The sequence below is a fragment of the Rutidosis leptorrhynchoides genome, chromosome 10 (assembly GCF_046630445.1).
Source record: "Rutidosis leptorrhynchoides isolate AG116_Rl617_1_P2 chromosome 10, CSIRO_AGI_Rlap_v1, whole genome shotgun sequence".
Taxonomy (NCBI): Eukaryota; Viridiplantae; Streptophyta; class Magnoliopsida; order Asterales; family Asteraceae; genus Rutidosis; species Rutidosis leptorrhynchoides.
This window is the reverse complement of record NC_092342.1, coordinates 303967132-303983722: the sequence shown is the minus strand read 5'-3', so window position 1 is coordinate 303983722 and position 16591 is coordinate 303967132. Positions and strand designations below refer to the sequence as shown.

Genomic DNA, 16591 nt, shown 5'->3' with positions numbered 1-16591 from the left:
AAAGCAGTAGTTGTATTAGAATCTAGTGCTCTCTGATAAAAAAAGAACAGCCCTAGTCTTATATACTGACTACCCAATTCTAGTAAAATTTTTCAAAATTTTCAATTAAATGAATTCAAAATCATGTTTATACATATTTATGAACGATAAAACTAGGTTTTAACACCGAAATTATTGTTACCTCGGAAAGGACATAAATTGAGAAACAAACTAAAATGTTAAAATTCATTTAAAATGGAATAGAGGACGATAAAAAGAAAAATAAAAAGCCAAGTGTGGGAAAATTTACCAAGTTATTTTAAACATATGCCACATATATTTGTAACAAATAACTGAAAATACTTTTGCTTTGGACTAAACTAAACTGTTTTACCCGATGAAAGAAAAGAAGAGATGGATCTACACGATGAATCAATTCCATCATTAAAAGGAAGTAAAGTCTTCTGAAAAAGACACGCGCTTCTTGATTTAGGTCATGAAGTTGTCGTTCAGACCAGCTGTAGGTTGACGAAAAATCTAGAAAAGTCATCACTAAAATCAGCTGGAAATCCACGGACCTCAGCATTAAACAGGGTCGCCAAGTGGTCAGATTTATCCTAACCATGAGAAGGATTTATCTCGTACAATGGGGAGGCACCGTGCAAATTAGCTGGATAAGACTAATGAATCAGATCCCCAGAAAGGATAATCTCCTTAAAGATTAAAAATCAGCTTTTAAGACTGATATTACTCAATCCTAGAGATTGACCTTAAAGATTGAGAATTACAAACTCATGGAATTCAATGATATCTAAACTCGAGCTTAAACGAGAAAATATTTTGATCAAAATTATAAACCGATTTGTTTTCTGAAAACCCTATTTTCAATGCGTTCATTACCATTGAACGTAAAATCCTAGGAATTCACCTGGAATTCATTAGGTCACCTGAACTAAATCGGGTGTCAACCGTAAGAACGGTGGTTGCATAGCATGGTCAAAGACAGGACCTTGTGCCAGACCGAAAAATTATAAGGGTGAGCTTTACTATTGCTCCTACCAAGGATAGTAATTGCGTCCGACACGTTATAGACCATAATCAAAAGCATGTCACGGGACATTGCCTTAACAGTTGCTTGTTCAACGCTTTCCTTTACAACCGGACGGTAGTTTGCCGAAAGGTAATATACGGAACAAGTAAACTGGACGTGTTGCTTTCCAAATACAAGGTTAGCAAGTGGGTGACACAAAACCGCAAGTTTTGAGCTAAAATTTTCAAAATCTGAAACCCACCAAACCCACAAAAATATTTTGCAAACACCGGTAAAGGGTTATTCCGGAAAACTTATCTAGGGTAAAAACTAGATTTAATTTTCAAAAGATCAAATGTTTTCATAAAGATCCAATTTCCTTAATGGATCTAAATTTTTATAGTCATGTGGGACTGTAAACCATATCGTTACTACCATTGTTTATACCGCCATATAGAAATCACTGATGTACAAAGTGTGAAGAATAAAAAAAGTGATTCTAGTATTTCAAGACAATATTGCTTGAGGACAAGCAACGCTCAAGTGTGGGAATATTTGATAATGCTAAAAACGAACATATATTTCATAGCATTATTCCTCAAGAAAGACAAGCTTTTAGTTGCAATGGTTCTATTTACAAGTGATATTCGTTTAAATAATAAAAGGTGAAGACAGAAGACAGATTCGACGATTTGAAGACGCAAACGACCAAAAAGCTCAAAAGAACAAAAGACAATCAAAAAGGTTCCAATTATTGATAAGAAACGTCTCGAAATCACAAGAGTACAAGATTCAAAACACAAAGTACAAGATATTAAATTGTACGCGAGGACGTTCGAAAATCCGGAACCGGGACCAGAGTCAACTCTTAACGCTCGACGCAACGGACTAAAAATTACAAGTTAACTATATATATAAATATAATATAATATATAATTAATTATATTAATTATATATATATTATATATATATATTAAAAACCGTCGGCAGCAGGAAACTCCAAGGGTGTGAGCTGTAAATATATCTCCGCGACTCGCGGAGTTTTAAGGGCATTTTGCCGCGAGTCGCGGAGCCCCAATTTTCAACCCTGGCTATAAAGCAACCCGAATTCTGATCAAAATCATCATCTTTTTCTCTTCCTCTTCATACGTAAATATATTTATATTTATAATTTATATTTTAATTTTAATTATAATTCTAATAATAAGGGTATGTTAGCGAATGTTGTAAGGGTGTAAGTCGAAATTCTGTCCGTGTAACGCTACGCTATTTTTAATCATTGTAAGTTATGTTCAACCTTTTTACATTAATGTCTCGTAGCTAAGTTATTATTATGCTTATTTAAAACGAAGTAATCATGATGTTGGGCTAATTACTAAAATTGGGTAATTGGGCTTTGTACCATAATTGGGGTTTGGACAAAAGAACGACACTTGTGGAAACTAGACTATGGGCTATTAATGGGCTTTATATTTGTTTAACTAAATGAAAGTTTGTTAATGTTAATATAAAGATTTACAATTGGGCGTCCCTATAAATTACCATATACACTCGATCGGACACGATGGGCGGGGTATTTATATGTACGAATAATCGTTCATTTAACCGGACACGGGAATGGATTAATAGCCACTAGAATAATTAAAACAGGGGTGAAATTACATTCAAGGGTAATTGGTGTAATTGTTAACAAAGTAGTAAAACCTTGGTTTACACGCAGTCGATAACCTGGTGTATTCATTAAACAAAGTATTAAAACCTTGTTACAATTCGAATCCCCAATTAGTTGGAATATTTATCTTCGGGTATAATAATAATTTGACAAGGACACTTGCAATTTATATTTATGACTGATGGACTGTTATGGACAAAAACCAGACGGACATATTGAATAATCCAGGACAAAGGACAATTAACCCATGGGCATAAAACTAAAATCAACACGTCAAACATCATGATTACGGAAGTTTAAATAAGCATAATTCTTTTATTTCATATTTTATTTCCTTTATTTTATATTTAATTGCACTTCTAATTATCGCACTTTTATTTATTGTTATTTAATCGCACTTTTAATTATCGTACTTTTTAATTATCGCAAGTTTATTATTCGCAATTTCATTATCGTTATTTACTTTACGCTTTAATTTAAGTCTTGTATTTATTTTATATTTTACATTAGGTTTTAACTGCGACTAAAGTCTTAAAATCGACAAACCGGTCATTAAACGGTAAAAACCCCCCTTTATAATAATAATATTACTTATATATATATTTGTATTTTTATAAAAGTAAACTAATATAGCGTTGAGCTTTGTTCAAAGATTTCCCTGTGGAACGAACCGGACTTACTAAAAACTACACTACTGTACGATTAGGTACACTGCCTATAAGTGTTGTAGCAAGGTTTAAGTATATCCATTCTATAAATAAATAAATATCTTGTGTAAAATTGTATCGTATTTAATAGTTTTTCCTAGTAAAATAATAACTATTTTATATACTACCCCGCTGCACATCAGTGGGAAGCAGTGTTATCAATAATTTTGTAAGCTTCAGTTGCGGTTTTCTTCATAATGGAACCACTAGCTGCTATGTCGATGTCTTTGCGTGTAGTGATTTCGCATCCTTGGTAGAATATTTGCACTATTTGATAAGTGTCTAAACCATGTTGAGGACATCCTCTTAACAACTTTCCAAATCTTGTCCATGCTTCATATAAAGTTTCATTTGGCTTCTGTGTGAACGTAACAATTTCTCCTTGAAGTCTCACGGCTTTAGATGCCGGAAAGAATTGTTTAAGAAAATTTTCAACTAAAACGTCCCATGTATCAATCGCCCCTTCAGGTAACGATTCTAACCAATCTTTGGCTTCTCCTTTTAAAGTCCAGGGAAATAACATGAGATAGATCTGTTCATCCTCCACTTCTCGGATTTTAAATAGAGTACAGATCATATTAAAGGTACGAAGATGTTCATTTGGATCTTCCTTCGGCGCACCACTAAATTGGCATTGATTAGTTACCATGTGTAGGATTTGTCCTTTGATTTCATAATCTGGCGCATTAATGTCTGGTTGAGTAATTGCGTGACCTTGGCCAGTGCGTTTAGCCCTCATTCGGTCTTCCATACTTAGAGGTTCCAGATTTTCCATGATTGAATTTGTTGAATCTGAATCACTAGAGGATTCTGACTTAATGGTTTCTTCCTCGACAATCTCTGGATGAGTGATTTGTGGTTCAGGAGGAATTATTAGTGGTTCAGGATCTCTGAATTGTCCCTGAATATCCTCCGAATTCTCAATTGTGAGGTCGGGTTCAAAAAATGGATTATCGAAAATTTGAATTGGAGTACTTGGTCGACTAGATGACGATTCTAAAGAAAAATCAACGGCGACAATGTTGGCTAGATGTCTTGATCGAGTTACAGGTGGTGAACGTATAAAAGGTGGTGAACGTTTTGCTCGGTGCATTCACTGAATATCCTATTAGTTATAAAAATAAAAATTATATAAGTTATCAAATTAATAGACTTTTCTGATTTTGCCCACGTTTCGAATAGCCAATAGATGCAGCAGGTAGCCAGGACCCTTTAAATCAGAAGCCCACAACTCGCCACTAACAAATCCAACTATTACTACGAACCAGAAAATTTTGGATGTCTATCAATTTAACCGCTTAAAATAATTTTTCGTTTTGAAATTGTAGAGAAAAAATAGAAAATTCTATGTCCTAAAAACTAGAGAATCGAGAAATAAGAAAGAAAAAGAGCGCGTCGAAAAACGTCGAAAAATAAAAGGTCGAAAAACAAATGTCGAAAAACAAACAGTCGAAAAATAAAAATAAGAAAATAAGCGTCGAAACTTAGAATTTTAAAAACTAAAAATTAAAACTTACGTCTAAAAGTATTAAAGCTTAAAAGAAATTCTATATCCAAAACGGCAATAACTTAAAAAGTACTAAAATCTTAAAACGTTGTCGCAAAATTCTAAAGCACCTAAATCTTAATCTAAAGAAAAAGCACTTAAGGGATTTTACGGCAAAGCCTAAAAATTTAGAAATAAAAATAACTACGGCAAAAACTAAGTTTAAAACTAGTTATGAATGATAAAAATACAAATTACGAAATAAACAATTAAAATATATGATTTATAAAAAGAAACTAAAAATGATAAAATTACTAATTTTTATAAAAATATTATTTTTATATTATTATTTTATAAAAGTATTAATTTTATAAATAATAAAACTAATTGAAACTTAAAAATACAAAATAAAATAAACTAAACTTAATTATTGAATAACTAAACCCTAATTAGGGTTTAATAATAATAATAATTATAATTATTAACCACAATCCGTACGCGTACCAGGTATCAGACCTGTCATTCAGTCTCATGCGACCGCATGAGATTTAGTTGCCTGGGCCATGCGATCGCATGGCTTCTGGATCCAGTTCAGATCTTGAGCTGCTACAGTGGCAGACCCGATTACTTATTATAATTATTTTTATTTATTTTTTTCTGTTTTATATTTCTTTATTTTAATTTATAAAAAAAATATGTAATAAAAACTTAATAAAAAAACAATTACTTATAAACTTAATTTTTAACAAAAGAAAAATAAAAATATAAACTTTTTAATTTAAATACTTAAAAAATATAGAAATATATATATATATTTTTTTTCTTTTTTTATATTTAAAAAAAAAACTTATATATTTTTACAAGACTAACTTAAAAATTAGATTTTTTTTTTCCTTATTATAGCGTTTCGCTTTCGGGTCCCCGGCAGCGGCTCCAAAAATACTTGATGTTAAAGCAGAGGGGTACGAAATAGTTATATTTTTAATACGAAATACTATTACATACGATAAAATTTTACACAAGTTATTTATTTATTTATAAAATGGATATACCTAAACCTTGCTACAACACTTATAGGCAGTGTACCTAATCGTACAGTAATGTAGTTTTTAGTAAGTTCGGTTCGTTCTACAGGGATACAATAAACAAGTTTAACGCTATAATTATTTTAACCTATAATTGTAAATATATATATATATATATATATATATATATATATATATATATATATATATATATATATATATAAGTAGTATTATTATTATTATAAAAGGGGGGGTTTTTACCGTTTAATGACCGGTTTGTCCATTTTATGTCTTTAGTCACAATTAAAACCTAATGTAAAATATTAAATATATAAATAACTTAATTTAAAGCGTAAAGTAAATGACGATAAATAAAATTGCGATAATTAAAAGTGCGATAAATGACGATAAATAAAATTGCGATAAATAAAAGTACGATAATTAAAAGTGCGATAATTTTAATAGTGCGATAATTAAAATGACAGTAAATAAAAGTACGATGAAATATGAAATAAAGGAATTGTGCTTATTTAAACTTCCGTAATCATGATGTTCGACGTGTTGATTTTAGTTTATTACTATGGGTTAATTGTCCTTTGTCCTGGATTATTCGATATGTCCATACGGTTTTGTCCATAATAGTCCATCAGTCATAAATATAAAGTGCGAGAGTCTTCGTCAAATTATCCTTATACCTGAAGTCAAATATTCCAACTAATTGGGGATTCAAACTGTAACAAGGTCTTAATACTTTGTTTAATGAATACACCAGGTTATCGACTGCGTGTAATCCAAGGTTTTACTACTTTGTTAACAATTACACCAATTACCTTTGAATGTAATCCACCCCTGTTTTAATGAGTCCATTAACTATTAATCCATCCCCGTGTCCGGTAAAATGAACGATAATTCGTATTTATAGATATCACGCCCACCGTACCCGATTAAGCGTATGTGGTTATATATAGATACGTCAAATTGTAATCTTTATATTAAATTAACGAGGTATCGTTTAGTTAATATAAAGCCCATTAATAGCCCACGGTCTAATTTCTACAAGTGTCGTTCTTTTGTCCAAACTCCAATTATGGTACAAAGCCCAATTACCCAATCTTAGTATTTATCCCAACATCACGATTACTTCGGTTTAAATAAGCATAATAATAACTTAGCTACGAGACATTAATTTAAAAAGGTTGAACATGACTTACAATGATTAATAATAGCATAGCATTACACGGACAGAATTTCGAATTACACACTTACAACATTCGCCACTATAACCTTATTATTATTAAACTTAAATTAAAATTAAAATTAAAATATAAATATAAATATAAATATATCGTAGAGAGTGAGAGATTGAATATTGTGTCTTTATTTCGGCCAGAACTCGTGCTTTTTATAGAATGTGGCGTGCTACAGGAACTCATGCGACCGCATGAGTTTTGCTCTTCCAGGCCATGCGGTCGCATGGCCTTCTTTTATAGCTCACAAAGCTTTGTTTTCTTGTTGCCGACGGTTTTATTAAATATATAATTTATATATATATATAATTTTAAGAATTATTTATATATTATATTATATTTATGTGCATAGTTGACTTGTAATTTTAGCTCCATTGCGTCGCGCGTTGTTAGTTGGCTCAGGCCCCGGTTCCGAATTTTCGAACGTCCTTGCGTACAATTTAATATCTTGTACTTTTCATTTCGCGGCTCGTACTCTTGTAACTTTTAGACGTTTCTTATCAATAATTTGAACCTCTTGGATTGTACTTTGTACTTTTGAGCTTTTTGGTCGTTTGCGTCTTCAATTCGTCGAATCTGTCTTTTGTCTTCACCTTTTATTATTTAAACGAATATCACTTGTAAATAGAACAATTGCAACTAAAAACTTGTCTTTCTTGAGGGATAATGCTATAAAATATATGTTCGTTTTTAGCATTATCAGCAGTCTACCGATTTTCAAAAACTCGATCCTTTGGGTTCCATATACCCGATGTCACCCATCTCTCCACATTAATGACCCGAAGCCATACCTACCCGACAAACTTTACGGTTTATTTGTCTTATCAAAAGTTCCTACCGATCACACGCTACTCACAATTTACACAAGGCCAAACGATATAACCTAACGAAGCCCTTCATCAATCATTAAGGAGATGCTCGGGAACACCAAGTCTTACACCCTTCCTCATAATGGCATAACCACAACTGCATGGCATATTCCTTTAGGAATGTTCCCCCATAATCCACCACACGCTAACGCAACCGTTGTCATATGGGTCCCACCCCCATGAGTTTAACGACCTGAAGACTCCTCGATTCACAAATTTCAAGGCGACCAACAACTAGAATCCTTACACAATTCTCTAAACACACACTCTACCGAGTGTAACCCAATTCTACAATCATTAGACTTGCTACATCCCATTATGGGACTTAAGTCTTCGTCGCGCACACACTCACTAATCGGTCATCCTAGTTACGAGGTGTAACCACAACCAATGACAATATCGATCGTGCACCCGCTACTTAGGGTGACTAAGTACGCACCAAACTCGTGAGTTCCGCTCACTCATCTTAATTAACCGAATCCACCGTAACACTTCCCGACTCACAAAGAACCCGATGTGACAACAAACACATCAGTCGAGACCACTTTATCCTAGGAACCAATAAAAGATTCCTAATTAGTCCCGATTCTACCCCAACCATGCCACGTTTCCTCCGTGCGGTACTCGTCATGTCATGCTTGGTGTCAAGATACACTTTCATAATAATGGTGATCTGTCACTATTACAAATACGTACCTTACCATTTCCACATGGTCATGCAAAGTACTTTACCCGGACTGACGCAACATTCACATAAAATAACACGCGATAAATCCTAGTACCTGAATAATCAAAGTCCTTACCGCGAACTTGATCACTCAAACCGCCAAATATTTGAATCTCTCTAATAGATTCGTCCCTAGGACACCGCACAATTAGATACCCGTATATATACACCTATATACAATAAAATAATAAATGTACACAAGTACACTTCAACAACAAATTAACCTACAACCTAGGTGACTATCACTAAAACAATGTCCAAGTTCGCCTTCTTACCTTAGGCACTATCTATCTAAGGCACTAATTTACACACGAAATAAGGCCTCACATAATTACACATTGGACAAGCACAAGTTCTAGTTAGTCACCTACTCTAAGGCACTAACAAATCTCAATACGACCCAAGTCCCGCAATTAATGCACAACCGCCAATAAGTCTAAGACTAGGCACCTATTCCAAGGCCACCTAATTCCCTTAGACTATACTCTGATACCACTTGTAACGACCCCAAAACCGTTTACCAAAAACAAACCATTTTTTTTATAACCTTCAGGTAAACTTTCAGGTGGACTTTCAGGTGACGCTAAACTTTCAGGTGAAACTTTTAGGTGGCACCTTTCTCATTAAAACTTCCATGTGAAACTTTCAGGTGACACCTTTCTCATTAAAACTTCCAGGTGAAACTTTCAGGTGACACCTTTCTCATTAAAGCTCCAAGGTGAAACTTTTGATCTATTTGAGTTTACAAAAAGGTTTTAACAACCCATACAACCAAACGGTGTAATTTTGACCCAAAATACATATAGACGAGTTAGGACTCTACAACCCAACCCGATACCAAGAGCATAATCCCGAGGATCTACCAAATCCCCAATCCACGTCCAACGTCCAATAGCTACCCCATCGAGCCCAAGCGCTCCTACGCAACTAGTCTAACAACTAGCTAGCCTCATAACACAATACCTGAAAAAGGTAAACAACGAGAGGGGTAAGCTTGAAGCTTAGTGAATGCAATAATTATACATATACATATATAACCTACTTACTTGCAATCACTTACACAATTACCGCATACACGCTAGCAATATAATTAGCATACCATCGCAAAGTATAACACTAAATCTCCAATACGTAAGCTAGCACAAATAATAGCATATAACTCGAACAATATAATATGCTACACTACAACACATAAAACATTGATGTTCACAACATCCATTAGTACTCAAGATTTCAAGGCTAGCCCTACGAATGGTATCGTCAACATCGAACTTAAATCCCATCCGTCCCAATTAATGTGGTATCGTCAACATCAAACTTAAACCCACATATGAGGTATCGTCAACATCGAACTTAAACCCTCATCGAATAAATTAATGTGGTATCGTCAACATCGAACTTAAACCCACATATGAGGTATTGATGTCAAAGCTAAGGGGTATAAAATACTATTAAATTTTACAAGGAAATACTATTAAATACGATACAATTTTACACAAGATATTTATTTATTTAGAGAATGGATATACTTAAACCTTGCTACAACACTTATAGGCAGTGTACCTGATCGTACAATAGTGTAGTTTTTAGTAAGTCCGGTTCGTTCCACAGGGAAAATATTTTAATCAAAGCTTAACGCTATATTAGTTTAATTTATAAAAATACAAATATATATATAAGTAATATTATTATTATAAAGGGGGGTTTTTACCGTTTAATGACCGGTTTGTCGATTTTAAAACTTTAGTCGCAGTTAAAATCAAATGTAAAATATTAAATAAATAAAAGACTTAATTTAAAGCGTAAAGTAAATAACGATAATGAAATTGCGAATAATAAAAGTGCGATAAAATAAACTTGCGATAATTAAAAAGTACGATAATTAAAAGTGCAATTAAATACAATAACAATAAATAAAAATGCGATAATTAGAAGTGCAATTAAATATAAAATAAAGGAAATTAAATATGAAATAAAAGAATTATGCTTATTTAAACTTCCGTAATCATGATGTTTGACGTGTTGATTTTAGTTTTATGCCCATCCTGGATTATTTAATATGTCCGTCTGGTTTTTGTCCATAACAGTCCATCGGTCATAAATATAAAGTGCGAGTGTCCTCGTCAAATTATCCTTATACCCGAAGTCAAATATTCTAACTAATTGGAGACTTAAACTGTAACAAGATTTTAATACTTTGTTTAATAATTACACCAGGATGTCTACTGAGTGTAACCCAAGGTTTTAATACTTTGTTAACAATTATGCCAAGTGTCCTTGTACATAATTTCACCCCTGTTTTAATAATTCTAGTGGCTATTAATCCATTCCCGTGTCCGGTTAAATGAACGATTATTCGTACATATAAATACCCCGCCCATCGTGTCCGATTGAGTGTATATGGTTATTTATAGGGACGTCCAATTGTAAATTTTTATATTAAAATTAACAAACTATCATTTAGTTAAACAAATATAAAGCCCATTAATAGCCCATAGTCTAATTTCCACAAGTGTCGTTCTTTTGTCCAAACCCCAATTATGGTACAAAGCCCAATTACCCAATTTTAATATTTTTAGCCCAACATCATGATTACTTCGGATTAAATAAGCATAATAATAACTTAGCTACGAGACATTAATGTAAAAGGGTTGAACATAACTTACAATGATTAAAAATAGTGTAGCGTTACACGGACAGAATTTTGACTTACACCCTTACAACATTCGCTAACATACCCTTATTATTAGAATTAAAATTAAAATTAAAATTAAAATATAAATATATATATATATATATTACGTATATATTGAGAGAGAGATAGATTATATGATATTAAAACTCGTCGAACTGCGTTGGCTTTTATAGGAATTTGAGTCCAGGTGAACTCCGCGAGTCGCGTGATTTTTTGCCTTCAAACTCCGCAACTCGCAGAGTTTGAAATTACAGCTCACCCAGCTTTGGCTCTTTGTTTGCCGACGGATTTTTAATATAAATATAATATATAAATAATTTTAAGAATTATTTAAATATTATATTATATTTATGTGCATAGTTGACTCGTAATTTTTAGTTCGTTGCGTCGAGCGTTGAGAGTTTACTCATGTCCCGGTTCCGAATTTTCGAACGTCCTTGCGTACAATTTAATATCTTGTACTTTACGTCTTGAATCTTGTACTCTTGTAATTTCGAGAAGTTTCTTATCAATAATTGGAACCACTTTGATTGTATTTTGTACTTTTGAGCTTTTTGGACCTTTGCGTCTTCAATTCGTCGAATCTGTCTTTTGTCTTCACCTTTTATTATTTAAACGAATATCACTTTTAAATAGAACAATTGCAACTAAAAGTTTGTCTTTCTTGAGGAATAATGCTATGAAATATATGTTTGTTTTTAGCATTATCAGATATTCCCACACTTGAGCGTTGCTTGTCCTCAAGTAATATAGTCTTGAAATACTAGAATCACTTCTTTATTCTTCACACTTTCTACATCAGTGATTTCTATACGACGGTATAAATAATGGTAGTAACGATATGGTTTACAGTCCCACATGACTATAAAATTTAGATCCATTAAGGAAATTGGATCTTTATGAAAACATTTGATCTTTTGAAAATTTTAATCTAGCTTTTACCCTAGATAAATTTTCCGGAATAACCCTTCACCGGTGTTTGCAAAATATTTTTGTGGGTTTGGTGGATTTCAGATTTGAAAATTTTAGCTCAAAACTTGCAGTTTTGTGTCACCCACTTGCTAACCTTGTATTAGGAAAGCAACACGTCCAGTATACTTGCTCCGTATATTACCTTTCGGTAAACTACCATCCGGTTGTAAAGGAAAGCATTGAACAAGCAACTGTTAAGGCAATGTCCCCTGACATGCTTTTAATTATGGTCTATAACGTGTCAGACGCAATTACTATCCTTGGTAGGAGCAATAGTAAAGCTCACCCTTATGATTTTTCGGTCTGGCACAAGGTCCTGTCTTTGACCATGCTATGCAACCACCGTTCTTATGGTTGACACTCGATTTGGTTCAGGTGACCTAATGAATTCCAGGTGAATTCCTAGGATTTTACGTTCAATGGTAATGAACGCATTGAAAATGGGTTTTCAGAAAACAAATCGGTTTGTAATTTTGATCAAAATATTTTCTCGTTCAAGCTCGAGTTTAGATATCATTGAATTCCATGAGTTTGTAATTCTCAATCTTTAAAGTCAATCTCTAGGATTGAGTAATATCAGTCTTAAAAGCTGATTTTTAATCTTTAAGGAGATTATCCTTTCTGGGGATCTGATTCATTAGTCTTATCCAGCTAATTTGCACGGTGCCCCCCCATTTTAAGAGATAAATCCTTCTCATGGTTAGGATAAATCTGACCACTTGGCGACCCTGTTTTATGCTGAGGTCCGTGAATTTCCTGCTGATTTTAGTGATGACTTTTCTTGATTTTTCGTCAACCTACAGCTGGTCTGGACGACAACTTCCTGACCTAAATCAAGAAGCGCGTTTCTTTTTCGGAAGACTTTACTTCCTTTTAATGAAGGAATTGATTCATCGTGTAGATCCATCTCTTCTTTTCTTTCATCGGGTAAAACAGTTTAGTTTAGTCTAAAGCAAAAGTATTTTCAGTTATTTGTTACAGAAATATGTGACATATGTTTAAAATATCTTGGTAAATTTTCCCACACTTGGCTTTTATTTTCCTTTTTATTGTCCTCTATTCCATTTTAAATGAATTTTAACATTTTGGTTTGTTTCTCAATTTATGTCATTTCCGAGGTAACAATAATTTCGGTGTTAAAATCTAGTTTTATCGTTCATAAATATGTATAAACATGATTTTGAGTTCATTTAATTGAAAATTTTGAAAAATTTTACTAGAATTGGGTAGTCAGTATATAAGACTAGGGCTGTTCTTTATTATCAGAGAGCACTAGATTCTAATACAACTACTACTTTACTAGTATTTCTAATGGTAACCAAGTGTATAAAGTAAAAATTTTAAAATCCGAAAGAATTTAACCCCTTCTCACACTTAAGATCTTGCAATGCCCTCATTTGCAAGAAATCAGTAACAATTTAAATTATTGAGGGTGATTTGTGTGAAAATGATTAAATTTTACCAAAGTTTCCAAACATATTGGCGTTTGTTTGCTGAATGATAAATGGTGCATATCATTTGTTCATTCCGTCTTGTTGTTATATCACATTTATTTTGCATCTTGTCGTCAAAATTAGTTGCTTTTGTTGAACTTAATGCCAGTCTTTAAAAATTCGTTGTTTTACCCTGTTGTGTACATAAGATAAACTGCAAACATATATACATATTTTTGAAGTTTGGTATATTACCCCACATTCAAACATTATTAAAATCTAAAAATAAAAATTTGTAAATTATAAAAACTAATACAATTCCAACATAAGTATTAAATGTATCAACATTACAAATTATAAAATAAATAAAACTAAGTAGACTAGGGATGATACTGATACCAGTAGGGGTTCCATGCATAACCATATGTGTTATAAAATGCTTCGGCTGGGTTATACGTAGGATACGGTGGTTGGATCTCTATAGACCAGGGAGGAAATACGGGCGATGGAGTAGGAATATAGTTTCTACTTACATGTTGGCAATGAGCTATGATTTGGTTTTGATGAACTTGCCAATCTTCAAATGCTCGATGTCTAGCATTTTCATACTCTTGTGAAGCTATAAACCTTTGCATTTCTGTCATTTCATTTCCTCCTCCCACATTACCTGGCTGTTGGTTTCTCTCAACCTGTAGATGTCTACCATGGTATTTTACTGCGGCGTTATTTCGCCTCTTCAAAACCTTCGCACCATGGTATACATTTAAACCTATTGTATCGCGGGGTTCTGGTTCTTCGACTAATAATCCCCCCCGACTTATATCCACACCGAGATATTCAGCAATCAAAGTAATAAATATACCACCTCCTATTATGCTATGCGGTCTCATCCCCCTAACCATAGCTGGTAAATAATAACCCACACAATAAGGTATACTTACAGCGCTTTGTGGGTCTCGAATACACATGTGGTAAAACAAATCCTGTTCATTTACCTTTTCCTTATTCTTACCTCGTTGTGTAATCGAATTGGTTAAAAACCTATGAATTACTCTTAACTCTGCTCTATCTATATCCAAGTAAGAGTAATTTCCCCCTTTAAATCGGTGATGGCTAGTCATTTGACTCCATACACCATGCGTATCAAAATTTTCGTCTATCTTTCTACCATTTAGTATCAACCCTCTACAATCGGCAGATGCTAACTCCTCAGGCGTATATATACGTAAAGCCTGAGCCATGTCTAGTAAAGACATGTGGCGCATCGAACCTCCTAACAAAAATCTAATAAAAGATCGATCGGTTAAACTAACTACCCGATCATTTATTTCTATACTACACAATAATTCTTCACACCATACTTTATATACAGGTCTACGCATGTTGAATAAACGTACCCAATCGTTAAAAGTAGAATTACCATATCTCTGTGTAAGTAATTCCCTAATTGGCCCGGCTAATTCTACAGCTTCTAACGGTGCCCATTCTATTACCCTAGGTACTTCAACAGCTTTAGAATGAAGAGTATGCAAACCCCTTTGGTATTTTGGATAATCTATCCAACGTCTGTCAAATCTCAAGTTCGGGTGCAAATCTTCCAAGTGCATATCTGAAAATGTCATGACTGGATGAGGTATATCTTGTTTGTAGTAGTTATTCACCTCCTGTTGTTCTGTATTCTCAGCAGGAGCATTGCGAGCTTGGGATGAAGATTCACCCCTTTCAGTCCGCAAAACACATCAAACACAATTTTTGTGCATCCAAATATGCATTAGTGTAAGCAAAATCATCAATCAAAATAATTACAATGACATGTTCAATTTATATCAAACATAAGCTCATTTTCATATTTTTATCAAATCTACACTTTTTCAAATAAGCATATACGAAAATGTTCACCAAGTTCATAAGCATTCAACTCAAATAACATGTCAAAATAATCATTACAAGCAATTAAACAAGTTTCAAATGGCATTATCTCTCAAAAATCAAGTTCATGAATTTTAGACTTGAAAAAGTCCACTTTAATTCTCAAAATCATGCTTAGGCTCAAAGTTTGGATCATTTAACTACCTAAACATGTTACACTACTTAATTTAGCAACAATTCATGACAAAAATTGGCCATAACCTGTTTATATCAAAAAGCCCCAAATTTGCTCAAGAACACAAACCCTAGATTACTCAAAATTTGAAGTTTAAGGCATCTAATCATGTTAAATAGCATCAATCTAGGTTATACAAGCATAATACATAAGCAATTTAAGCATAATTACACTAAAAAGTATCAAAATCGAATTGGGGAAAAAAATTGCTCTAGAACACCAATTTTTGGATTAAATGGTGTTTAGGTGTAGAAATTTACCGTTTTTCTTGAGTAATTCCTTGATAGCATCCTTCTCAACATGATTTTAGTAAAAGATTTGATGAAAAACGGTGAAAAATTTCGATTTTTGGAGGTTTTAGTGTGTGTTTTTTGGGTGTTTTGTTCGCAGTTTTTGTGTGTGTTGTGTGGACTGATCAGTTCCAGCGATTTTAATTTTTTTTGTATTTTGGTCTCTCCGCGAGTCGCAGCGTTTGGCAGTTTCAAATACCGCGAGTCGCGGTGTTTGGTTTTTTTTTTTTTTTTTTTTTATAAGCCTTAACTTATAAAACAAATATAAAATAAATTTAGAATTTTGTTTTTCTTTGTTTTAGGACGAGGTCGTTTCGGATCGATGTCCTAGTCCGTCCTTCGACAAAATTTTAAA

At 33.2% G+C, this 16591-nt stretch overlaps 1 non-coding gene across 1 annotated transcript; it reads left to right on the top strand.

Moving 5' to 3' along the window:
• Positions 1-3672: 3672 nt before the first annotated feature.
• LOC139873868 (small nucleolar RNA R71) lies at positions 3673-3779 on the top strand. The gene has a single exon (XR_011767581.1). It is a non-coding gene; the product is annotated as a small nucleolar RNA R71 (small nucleolar RNA).
• The last annotated feature ends 12812 nt before the right edge of the window (positions 3780-16591 follow it).